General features: G+C 36.9%; 1 pseudogene; it reads right to left on the bottom strand.

The window, feature by feature from the left end:
• Positions 1-5075: 5075 nt before the first annotated feature.
• Positions 5076-12674, bottom strand: LOC140851117 (trihelix transcription factor ASR3-like; annotated as a pseudogene).
• Between the last annotated feature and the right edge of the window lie 255 nt (positions 12675-12929).

The raw sequence follows: 12929 nt of genomic DNA, 5'->3' as shown, positions 1-12929 counted from the left end.
GTCCTGAATTCAAGATCCTATAGTTTGGTGGCATGTCTTTTTTGAAGATAAATGAGGAAAGCAAGCTACCCCATTGATTTATTAAAAGTTTGAGTATGTACAAGGTAGTTCAAATACATTGGCCCCGAGGGGGGTTACTCAATGTTAGACACAAGGGGTTTTTAGAATGTCGTATGTTTGAACATATTCAACCATAATTTAAATATGTTGGGCTGACCAACTCCTTGAAAATTTGTGTGTAGCTACAGCACCATGCATTGATTCAAGACTTAGAGCTCACTTCATGCATCTCTTCTTTTTGTGCTCCATATTATAACCATCAGCAACTCCTTCATTGTGCCTGCTTTTTCTTCACAGCAACTTTTCCAATCAATCATGTGCTCCAAAATTTCATTTTCAGACTCATCATCCAGGCCTATGCCTTGAGATAATTATCTAGGATCCTACTGTATATCTAGAACCAATGCTGGTTTGGTGAATGCTCCTCCATTTTAGGATAAAGATGTTCAATCCTTAAAGAGGTATACCATCTGTTTAGCCATCTTTTTGTGAAAGTATGCTGTGAATCGAACGTTTCGCTGTATTCTTTTCATATGCCTTGGCACCCCATTAAAAGCAAAGCAATGAGTTGATTGCTATTGTCAACTCCTTCCTCCTTAGGGTTGTTTTCCAGTTATTCCATAATTCGTATAGGTTGTTTGATAAGCTCTAAATTTGTAGCCTTTGAAACAATAGTTTCCAAACTGCTTGGGAGTAAGAGCATCCCATCATTAGGTGGTCCATGGTTTTAACATGATACAAAATTTCTCTCTTTATTAGAATGTCGGCTATGAGTATTTTTTGATTATAGCAGAGCTAGATGAAGATCTTAACCTTCTTTGGGATGGGTAACTTTCAAAATATGCCACCAATGATAGTTTAGTTTCCCTGTGGTTTTGGTGGCATACCATACTGCCATAAATCAGTAGTATGAGAGACTAGGTCATTTAAATTCTCGCATCCTGAATAAGTCGTTTCATCATTATCCTATTTTATTTTATTCTCCTTTTGTTTGTCCTTGCAATAAATGTCTTATTGGGAAATCCCATAAGCTGTCATTTGATTCTATTGAGTTATCTAAACATATATTTTTGATACACTCACATATGCAGATATCTCCTAAAATGTCTTTTTTTTTTTTGTTTATTTTATCATCTTTGTTGAGATAGTTATTTTTCTTTGTTTTTCCCAATAAAAAATAAACCAGAAGCATTTTTCACTTTTGCACATTTAATTTTTTTTTGAGAAATTTGTTTAATACAAAGATAAAATATTTATAAACTGATGGACACATCATTTTAAATAATTTCTCTAAGCCTCCTAAGTACATAATCAAGTTTCATATTTATATATACCACAATAAAATGATGCAGCTGAATAGAAACATCATCGTATATGAAATGGTAAGAACCATGCCCTACAAGCTGACATGCCTTCTCAATTTTAATCGAAGCAATCAACACAATTATATTTATTATAAACCATATTACAAGAACTAATAATAATGATCAATCACGAATTGAGAAAGTCTTCCATTAAGCACCTGACTACTCTATTTCCACGTTAGCCCTCAGTGCTCCAAATGAACTCTCTCCATAGGCTCCACATGTTATATTCATTGACTATGATTTAAATCAAAAGGGTTATATCATTACAGTCCATCAATTCCAGCAATGCTAAAAGTGTAATGTGGAAGATTTAAGTGAGACAAAATTATTGAACAATTTTCAATTGAACAAGATGAAGATATGCAATCTATATACTTGACTAATTCAACATTTGATTGGGTTTCTTGATTGATAATCAGCAAATGGCCCTTTTTGATTTAGTTAAAATTAAAATGAAACATTTTCAGTTTTACATGATGCCTTTTTGTAGCATAACCAACACTTGCTGCTAATTCATGTAAACAAATATTTATAAAAAAATAAATATGGAGAAATTATTAGGAATAGGAAAACTTTAGAAGGTAATTGTGAAGGTAGGAGATGGATTTGAATCATAAAATATGAAAAATATAATGACACCCCTTCAACTTTTCGTAATTTGAACTTATATCCCAAAACTTCTAATTTTTCAATTAGATCCTGAAACTTGTAACCAAAAAAATTAGGTCCTAAAACTTAAGATTTGGTTGCCCTATACCTCAACCATCCATTTTTGTTATGATCCATGAATATGTGATTATCATGTGACATAACTTCAGATGTTATTCTATAAATACCCTTCCCTTCTAGATTAGGGAGAGGGGTTAGTGTTTTTGGTACGAAGGAGATCATGTGGCAATCATATGACTCCTTCCCATTCTTGTTTCTTTCTTTCCATTGATTGGGTTTTGCCTGACCTAATTGGGTGTGGTTTAGATAAAGAGAGGAGGAGAGAGTGTAGAGAGGATCTGAAATCACTTGAAGTGCAATAAGAAGGAAATAAGCAAGTGAATCCATAATTTGTTGTATCTCCACTTGAAGTCAAGCTAATTGTGCCCGCAAGCTATTGTGCCATGCAGTCAAGTTGCAGTTGATCTTCCAAGTATTTCATTCTGTAGCCACATCCTATTTTTAGATCCTTTGTGCCATACCAGTAGATGGACTTCTCCATCCTTGAAGAGATTTGCACTCAGCTAGATTTTAGCTTTTAATACATTATTTTCTACTTTCTGTGGCAGCAAAAGACCTTCTCTATCTTAGAAGAGATTCGGATTTTTTTTAAATTTTTTTAGTCATGTAGACCGTTGAAGTGATCCATCATTCAAGGACAAATCACATGATGTACATTCTTCCACTTTCTCTCCTAGTAAAAACAAGTGGCCAATTGGCCTCCCATTGTAGTAAAAAAAAAAAAGTGATGGAAAACTAATAAAAATTGATCTTTACTTGTTGTTTTGATAAGCTTGCAAAAAAATAAAATAAAATAAAAAGTATCCTAGCGGCATTCTCAGCTCCCATCTCTTCTTTGTTCCTTGTTCCTTCTCTTCTTTTTTTTCTCTCTCTTCATTTTCTCTCTTTGGTGCTTTATTTTGTTTTCTCTCGAGAAGGCAATGTGATCTTGTTTTAGTTTAGGGGGGATAGCGAGATTCTTTCATTCTTTTGTTCTATTTCTTGAAGAGAAAAAGAAAAAAAAGAAAATATTTTTTTTTTGAAGGATTCTATCTAATCCCAAATAGCAAGAAGAGGCCGAGAGGCCTCCAACAAATATGGAAGTCTTCATCAAATCCACCATCTTCAAGCATAAGATGACACTACAGAGCTTGTTCACAAGATGGAAGACCACCATCTTCATCAATTGTTTTTCCAACTCAATTGATAGAAGTCTCGTTTAAAGCCCAAAACATTATGGTCTCATTATGGAGCTTGTTCATTAAAATCCGAAAGGTCGGGCGATTGGTGAAAGGGATGAGGAAGTGAGAGGGACTAATCAGGTGCTTGGCTGACAAATTTTTTTCAAATTTTATTTTGTTCCACCAATAACCTTGGGGGTATATTAGTCATTTACTATATTTTTTTTACGATGTTACAATTTGGATGGATACCTGGGATATATCGCAACCAAATCTTAAACTTTGAGGTTTAATTAAAAAATTAAAAATTTTGAGATACAAACGTGAGTCGTGAAAAGTTGAAGGAATGTCATCATATTTTTTTCAAATAGCAAAGAAACACTATCCAGTCGTAACACAATATGAAACAAAATTATATTACTAATTAGTTTGTCTCAAACCAATTTGCACATTTGTGAGTGAAGGATGAGCCTAGCAAAAATTAGCATACTCATGAAACACGGCGATCTTCAAGATGCATGCAATGTAGTTCTATCTAAGCATCAGTTATCTAAATTGATCATAATCTATACATCCCTAAGACACTCATGGACTGTCCGATGGTTAGCTAGTGTAAGTATTTTCAGCTTCTTTTTGTGATGGCATGACAAACTTTCTATATTGTGAAAAAATGATATGCAAGAAGGACAACTCCAAGGCACCTAACTTCGATCATGAGTTTCGATTATTCTGGATGTCATACAATTTATGATTTGAGTGTGAAGTAAGTAGATTCAAAAAGAAATCATGCATCTGGAATTCTACATATGACTATCTTGCTGAAAACAAGATAGTATTAAGAACTTTACGGAGGTTTTATTGTTTTTACTCTTTTATCATGAATCTTTTATTGAGCTAGATACAATTGTCCTCATTAGGTTCTTTACAATTTTAAAGGTCTGGAGACAAGACACACTCCTGTAAGAAAAAAGTTACAATTTCAGCTCAAAAAAATGATATTACTGCCAAATCTAATTAATATCTTTACCAGCAATAGTTTTACTATGGAAAGAGCCAAAAGTACGCAGAATATTGAATATTTTTTGGTCATCTTCGAAGAAATTAATGTAATCTTGCCTCTAAGTGGTATCTGAATAAGATAATCTGACTTGCTGGAGTCATTGAACAACAGGATTTGCTTAGGAAATATATGTTCATCGCAGTATTCTTCTATTAATACTAGTTAAGTTGGTGCACATTTCCCTTATGCCGCCAAAGTCCTCAAATGATTTAAAGTTCCCCTACAATAATTTATTAATTATCCAAATATTCTGGACCAACACTTTCACAAGCAGTCATGCTGACACAGACGTATGGGAGCAAGCTTGAGCCAAGACAAGAAAAAAAAAAAAAATGAAATCCAATAGAAGACAAAGATGACTTTTACATTATTTGAATATGTTGACGAACTTGTAAGATTTTAGTAGAGTTTAGCACTTTTGGGTGATCACTGCAAGTCCATGTAGCCCAAGCTTAAAAGCTTGAAAAAAAGAGCCGTGGAAAGACCAAAAGAGGCCTAGCTGCAAGAGGGTACACTCTCGACGAAGCAGAAATTAGCCCCTAAGAATAGAGCCCCAAAAACAAAAGACATTGTTCTCTTGAAAGAAACTTGCACCCTAACAAAAAAAAAAAAAAGAAAAGAAAAGAAATCTTGTGCAAAATAAACCACAATTTTTTTTAAAAAGAAGAAAATACAAGCTAATCAACTTACTGCAGAATATTAAAACAAAAAAATCCTTTATTAACAAATGAAAACTGTTTCCAATCTCTCTACAAATCCCAGCTTACATATTATCCAATGTAAGCTAAACTTATTCACCACCAATCCCTAGCACTACCGAGACTATGCAATCTAAAATCAATTGAGAAAAATGGGTGTTGCTGTCCAACTCTATTTTCTTGCTATAAACTGCTATCTGCTTAGTTACTTTGTGATTATAAGATTGAAAAAATCATTGCTATCAAACCCTTCAAAAATTTATAAAAGTTATGGCTTCATCTATCCATGCATTATCTTCTAGTCACCTGCTTGCATCCTCATTCTTGGGTCTGTCTATAGTTTATCTGCAATTCTTCCAAGAGCATCAGCAAGTTTGTTAAGAACACCAAGCAGACTATTGGCTTGATCCTTCCTTTGGTCTCTATCCAATTGACAGTTGATGTTTTGAGCTTCGAGTTGGGCTGTCAGTATCTTGCTGTTTCTCTCCAACACTTCAATCAGTTTATTGGTGTCTCCTGCTCCTTCCTTTGATGTCCGCTTCCGTTTCTGTCCTCTTGGTGATGAACCCATCTCTTTGCCATCATTTGGCTGCTTATCATTCACCATTTCTGCAGAAGTAAAACAAGTCATGCACCCACAAGAGGTAACAAACGGACAGTGCTCTGAAATGGGCAACTCAATATTATCATCAGCATGTCCTTACAGCTTGTATAGGGGCACTTGAAGTTCAAATACAGTTAATTACAAACTCATTATGTAGGTTATGCTCAGCAACAATGGTTAAAGTTAGAGTACAGAGTAAAAAAAAATAAAAAATAATTTTTAAATCAAATGAAAAATAAAAAGGAATACCAGATTGCATTAAGAGAAGGGCATAAAAAATTCTGTAAATAATTTTGCATAAATTCACCGATAAACTTTCCCAGGACAGCTAGAACATGATTATAGGATAGGAATGACTTTTCATCAATACATAAAGAATCATTACACATCTTCATGATGTATGCTTATTAAACTTCTGATTCTGTATCCATAAATTGCATATAAGGGGCAGGGGAAGTCATTTATAAATAAGTCATTAAAGTTACGGGTGACATGAGGGCCATTGCATTTACTGAAACTCATTGGGACTATAGACAACAATGTTCATAATACGAACATCAATGTCAAAGTATTCAATCAGCAAATCATGCATCAAGTGCAGTGCTTTGACCCCCAGACATTCACAAACTTACATAGTAAACAGTGAAGGAAAGTGGATTGCAAACAATTAGACCATAACTTATCTACCTGACAGAAAAAGTGCATCAGCCTTTCTGTAAAAATCATTTAAATAAACTTTGTTGTATTAGTAGCTGTGTTTTTATGGATGATGCAAGGAAGGAGACAAAGCAAGTAATCATTCAAATCCATGTAACTCAGTGGGGGAGAAAAGGGGGGCATACGAGAAAGTAGTGATCATTGATGATTCGTGGAACTGACTGCAATAGTCCACAAATATAATAAACACATTTATAACTCCTTGTGTTTATTAAATAAGTCTCCAGCCAGTCATATGTTGGAACCATGTATGCTCTCAAAGATATTTGTATGTAATTGTTGTAACATCAATTTAACAAAATTGTGGATTATTTTTTCATATATAGTCATGAACACTACTGGGTATGCATCACTCAGACCTAAGAGTCAAAAAAAGAGTCCGCAGGTGCTAATTCACTATGGAGCATCCAAATGATTAGTGCACCATGGAGAGGATTAGATGTTGTTATGCACATGGAAATTGTTCACAGCTGCAGGTGGATTGGTAATGCACTTATGTAGATGTCATCACATACGGTTACTACGTGATGTTTCTCAACCACCAGGGTGTGACTCTGCATTTAAATGGTGTGTTTCACATTGAAGTAGAGAGAAGCCATCCTGGGAAACCACTGTCAAGATTTGAGATGGGATTCCTAAGCACAACTTGTAAGTGATCTCTAAACCTGAAGGGCACAACATCTATATTCTAACTCCACCAAATATGGGCCAAACCCATATATCAATTATGTTACACTAAGTATGCTTGATACAGTGCTAATTGGTTTACTGGATTCAAGTGTGATTAATACACTTCATTTTTGGGCTATCTAAAGCTGTCAACACTTTCAGATACTAAACATGGTAGGATGACACAACACGACACAACACATCTGGAAAGCTTCATGTCTTGATAACATCAGCAGAAAGTGTTTCACACTTGACACTTTTTCTTGAGCACCATGTAGGGGACTATTAATTTGCCCTTCTGAACAAGCAAATTCTAAGTTTTCCTAAATATACTTTTTTGGACACTTCTAGCCAGGCTGTGGGAGACCATGCCGAACTAGACAGTTCGAGGCACATCGAACCGAATCAGTTAGTTACTAGCATGGTTTGGGGCATTGAATCATGATATAAGCCTCTCATCAAGTATGGGTTGAAACGAGCTAGTTTGCATCTCCCTTCTAGCTCTCCCACCACCGCAAACCCTCAGGAAGCTTCCTTTTCCAACCTCTCTCTCTCTCTCTCTCCCCCTCCCTTCCTCCCTGCCAATGGCTCAAAGCTCCCCGTAATCGCCCTCATTCTCTCTTTCCCTCTCGATGCTTCCCCTTCTCAAATCTCCCTCTCCTCCTTCCTCACTCCCCTCCCTTTCCCTCCCTCTCTCTTTTCTTCCCTCTCTTTCTCCCTCACCCCCTTCTCTGCTTATTTTGGTATGCTCCTACATAGTACGATACGGACACATACTATACCGAACCAGTCACATCCGATACGAGTCTCGATATCAGTCCAACTAATCTTGCTTCAAGTAAAGTGTCCTTATATGTCTAATATAGACTTATCAAGATTATATAGATACTTTAACTAAAATATCATTATATTTTAAATACAAATTAATAGATATCAAGTTAAGTATCTCAAAACATCGAGTCTAGCAAATAAATTAAAAAACTTGCAAACTCATGTCTACATTGTTAATTTCTTTTGTTAAATAGTATAAAAAATTTAAGCTTCTCTTTTTTTGGATAAGCATTAAAAGAGAAATATGAGTATATATGTAGCCATGTTCCCATGACTAGATTCTCAGAGGCCATCATGTTGGACACTTGAGGATACTTTTGACACTTGGCACCCATGCTGTGTCTAGGTAATGTTGGCAAGTAGGGGTTAGACTATCCAACATAGGAACTATTATATGGCACATGTCCATATTGTGGCAAAGACATGTTCAGACACGAGATACGAAACTCAACTATGTGAATTGATTTACAAAACAATTATATTTAATAATTGTTAATTTTCTAAACAACTTCACATAAATGATTCTATTAAATTTGTCTCTGATATGATCCAAGATTCTAATGGACCATGCCATCATACCAATTCAAGGTTGAACAATGTATTTAATTTTGAAAAATGGCCATGTGAGGACATAGGATTGATGGAGGATGGAATTGCTATAAATGGTTGTGCATAAATAAGGAGACCGTTGGTTTAATCTTAGTTCCCCAGATATCCAGTAATGCATAGGGGGCATTAGGCACCACATCCCTGTATTAGATAACATTACTACTGCATGACTAAGACATATAGGTTTGGTTTTGATGAGAAGGAACATAAGCTGAGTTAACCTAGTAACACATTAGACTTAGTCCATCCTTATTTCCTCACAGCTTTAATTTGATTTCAACTTATTTCTCTGTCTATCAAAATATTTCGCTTGCCTTATTTCAAAAAATAAAGTTTCCTAAGCTAATTAAGCTAATCACCGGAGGTAATGCAAATCCCATGAGAAGTTTAAAATCAAATAAGGACGAGGGTCACACACTTTGGCTTGGTGGGGAGCCCCCTCTTCCTATCCAATACACACAAGGAGAAAGAGAGAGGGCGTGAAGAAGTGTTTCCGCCTTCTCTCTTCTCAAGTGCGCATGAAAAAGAGGAAGAGTAGGAGTCAGTTAATACTCCTACTCCCAGCATGCATCTCCCCTCTCTTATTGAGTGCACGACTCTTATGATTGTGGGACATTGAGATTCCTATATGGGTTTTGAGAGCTCCTTCTCATACTGGAAATTCAAGATACTGAGAAAAAGGCGAAAAGAGGAGAGAAAGAAAGGACAAAGGACCTAGATGTTAGCTCTTCAGTTCTCTAGCACCGTCCTGTGTACCACAACTTCCAAAGGACATTAGAGACAGAGCAATGCCTCGAGAATATGAGGATTTAGAAAATTTTGATAATCCAACATCCTAACCCTGAAATCTATTTAATATGTAACATATAAATCTAAAATAAACAATAAATAAGACAATATTAACCAATATGCTACATAAAAAAGATATCTAAATTCATCAAAGATTAATCATAAACTTTGTCGGCTTCTCAACACCAATCAGCCCCTTAGTAGATCAAAATTTGACCAAATAACATAAATTAGCAATCACAGATCTTGAGGCTACCTGCCCAATATGCATAAGAGAACAGAGTATTGCATCAGTAGAATCCAATATCTCTGTTATGAATTAACTTCCCAAATCTTGCTAGTCTATTCTATCTGTAAAGATTATCAGTGTATAAATTTGATAAGTCTTTCTTGATTTCTGAAAAAGTTCTCAGATGTATTAGATTTTGTTCCCTTTTCCATCTCGCTTTACAATATTGAATGTATCCCCAACCAGATCTATAAACTTCCATCTCTTTAATTAATACAATGAGGCAGCTGCTCTGTATATGGAGAATAAAATAACACAGATTTTCTTCCATCGGCAAGGTAAATATTAATCATACTCTCCTTATCCCATTTCGATTTCAAGTTCCCACAAACTCAAAATTAGCATGGCCCTGTTCCATTATCTTGATCATCAAAGTAATTGTACAAATTTCAAACTAACTACCTAGACACCTCCATATTTTTGTCAACTAGGTCAGTTAAAACACTGACCTCTTTTTGGTGTTTTCACTTACCATCTTACAGGTCAGTGTTTTTGGGTTCTACTAGAATTCATTTTCTTAATGAGTTGATGGTTCTCCATCTTTTTACTATTAAAAAGAAAATAAATATAGTTAATTTTAGCATTTTTGCTAGGTTATGTCCTTCTGGTGTTATTAGGTACCAGTAGCAGGCCACAACTTTTATTTTCTGGTGTTTACAAGAATAAAACTTCTCATAATTTTATTTAGTATTAAGGCCAAGCATGTTAGGACACACTTCTCTGACTCCATTATAATTTCAAAATGCTGTTTTGATCTTATCAAAATCTCCAATTATAGCAAACTAGGCAATAGTCAAGCGTTAGAGAAGTTCTAGTTTCAAACATTTGAGGTGTTCTCCAAGCGTTTGACATGGGCAATTTCTCCTACCATCTCTTTCAAATGATCGGTGGTGCCCTGTCATCATTCTCCAAACATTTACAACTCAAAGCAGCTAAAGGATTTCTGTACTCATCTGTAGGACTGACGTAAAGATTGAGAATCCAATTATATCACATCGTGAAAACCATGCATTGGTTACTGTTTGATTATTGAATTGTTCACTTAGGTAAATTTTCGTCTATTTAACAAGAATAATACTACACGGGAATCAATCCTCAAACATGGAAATAATTATCTCAATTCTGAAGAATCTTTAACTGGGCAAAAAAAGAACAGTAGGATGGAGCACAATGATACAAGGGATATATTATCACTCAAGAAACACATATAATAGAGACCAACTTATAAATCCCCAAGTAAAATGAATGAGCATCACTTAGACATATATAATTATAGGAATATAGAATTGGTTGGATGTCTATAATGTAACAATTCATTTGTTCTTATCTGTTCTAGAACCATCTTGTTAGAAACAAGAATAATTTTCCATCTTCCATCATACATAAGTTGAACATAACCTTGATCCTCTAAGGATTTTTGGAAGTTCTGAACCAAATCCCCAAGTATTTCATGGTCATCCTTAAAAATAGAGTTTTAAACTGTGAAGGTCCACCTTATAAATGTACAGAAATTAAGGAAAAACTATGATTTTAACATCGAGTTGTTAGCTAAATCTCACCAGACAACAATCCAATGACTTGTTATCCACTGAAGAACAGTTAAAAAATGATTTAAATCAGAGATGAAGCAACCTACATGAGCTCCACCCAAATTTTCTTAGGTCCTTCACAAATCACACTTAACACCACCACTGTCAGCCCCAAACTGGCAGTAGAAAGATGACGTGAAACATGTCAACATATGAAATGATTATTAAACTTGGTAGTCATGATATATTGCCCTTGGCTGTGAATTTGGATTCATAAACCATCATCAAGCATTTAGGAGGAGACTTGATTGTCACACGTATGATTTGACAATGCAAGAGAAATATGATGAAGAGTTTCAGAACAAAGAGATGAAGAGCTTCACAAACACAGGAGTTTCATACAGTAGAATAGATAAACAGATTAAGCAGCAAGCAAGATGAAACTTCTGAGTATGAAACAAAGAAGAGAACATTTTCCTATTATTACTTACAGTCACAAACACCAAAGAAATAACCCATCATTGCATGATGTTTTCAATAAACAGATATTTCTAATCTAATGACTCAATTGAGGACAAGAGAGTACCTGGATCGGAAGACTCCTGAGAAAATGGTTCATACATCCTCTCTGCATCCAAAACCAAAGCATTCAATTTGGAATCAAGAAGAAAACCAAAATACTCCACAAATTAAGAAACAAAAATTCAAACTTTCATCCATAAGCCAAATAGCCATTTCAATTCATAGCTTCCATTTTCTTGGGCACTTCAAGCTCAACCTTTTAGTCTAATCCAACCCAGATTACCTGATATTGGCACCACCACCATCGCCTGTGGTCTCTCATCCTCCTCCGCCTCCTCCTGCTCGAAATCGGAGAACAGTCCATCATCTGCTGCCGTCCGGCCACTGTCGAAGATGGCCTCCTCCTCCTCCTCCCCGTTCTCCTCCTCCGCCAACGCCGATGCCTTCTTCCCCTCATCCTCCTCCACTGCCGCCGCCCCTCCTCTCCTTCCGCCTCCACCTCCACCTCCACCGCCCCGTCGAGGATCTCGTACACCGCCCGGTCGAAGAACCCCGGCAGCCCCCGCTCCCGCCGGCGGTCATTCCTCATCGCCCAGAAGGACTCCCCCTCCGCCGCCCCCGGCCCTTCTCCCATGCCCGTATCTTCCTGAAGTCGCACGCCAGGTTGCTCCACCGCTTCCGGCACTGCAACGCCCCGCGATCCATCCCATGACGCCGGCAGTACGACGCCACCGCCGCCCACTTCGGCTCCACCACCATCGCTGCCCCTGGGCGCGGCGCCGGCCCCTCCCCTCCACCACCCGCTTCCCCTGTATCAGCACCAGGATCTCGTGCCGCGTCCACCGGGGCAGGCGGTGCGACCGGGCGGCGCTGCCTCCGCCGCCGCTCTCCTCGCGGCTTTGGGCGACGGCCGTGCTGACGGCGCTTGCCATGCTGGACGTCAGAGATGGCCGACGCACGTGAAACTTGACGGCGAGTTAACGGAAATGTGGCCGCCCCCTTCCCTTCTAAAATATTAGCCCTTTGGAAGGGAAGGGTAGAGGAAAAGAAAGGGAGCATGAGGATGATATAGAGATAAAATGGAAAGGCCAAAAAGAGGGTGGTCCCCATATAAAGGACTAATTAATCCAGTCTTTAAGCCTTCAACTTTATCCTTGTATGGGTTAACAACACAAGGAATTCTTTTAATAATTATATATTTCTCTCCATTGATTGGGATCCAATATGTAAATAATTTTTTAAATCCATATTTGCTTTTAAAAAAGAAAAGCTAGAGAGATCGCTTTCCCTCTTTGA

The sequence above is a fragment of the Elaeis guineensis genome, chromosome 8 (genome assembly GCF_000442705.2).
Source record: "Elaeis guineensis isolate ETL-2024a chromosome 8, EG11, whole genome shotgun sequence".
NCBI lineage: Eukaryota > Viridiplantae > Streptophyta > Magnoliopsida > Arecales > Arecaceae > Elaeis > Elaeis guineensis.
This window is presented reverse-complemented; position numbering and strand designations above follow the sequence as displayed.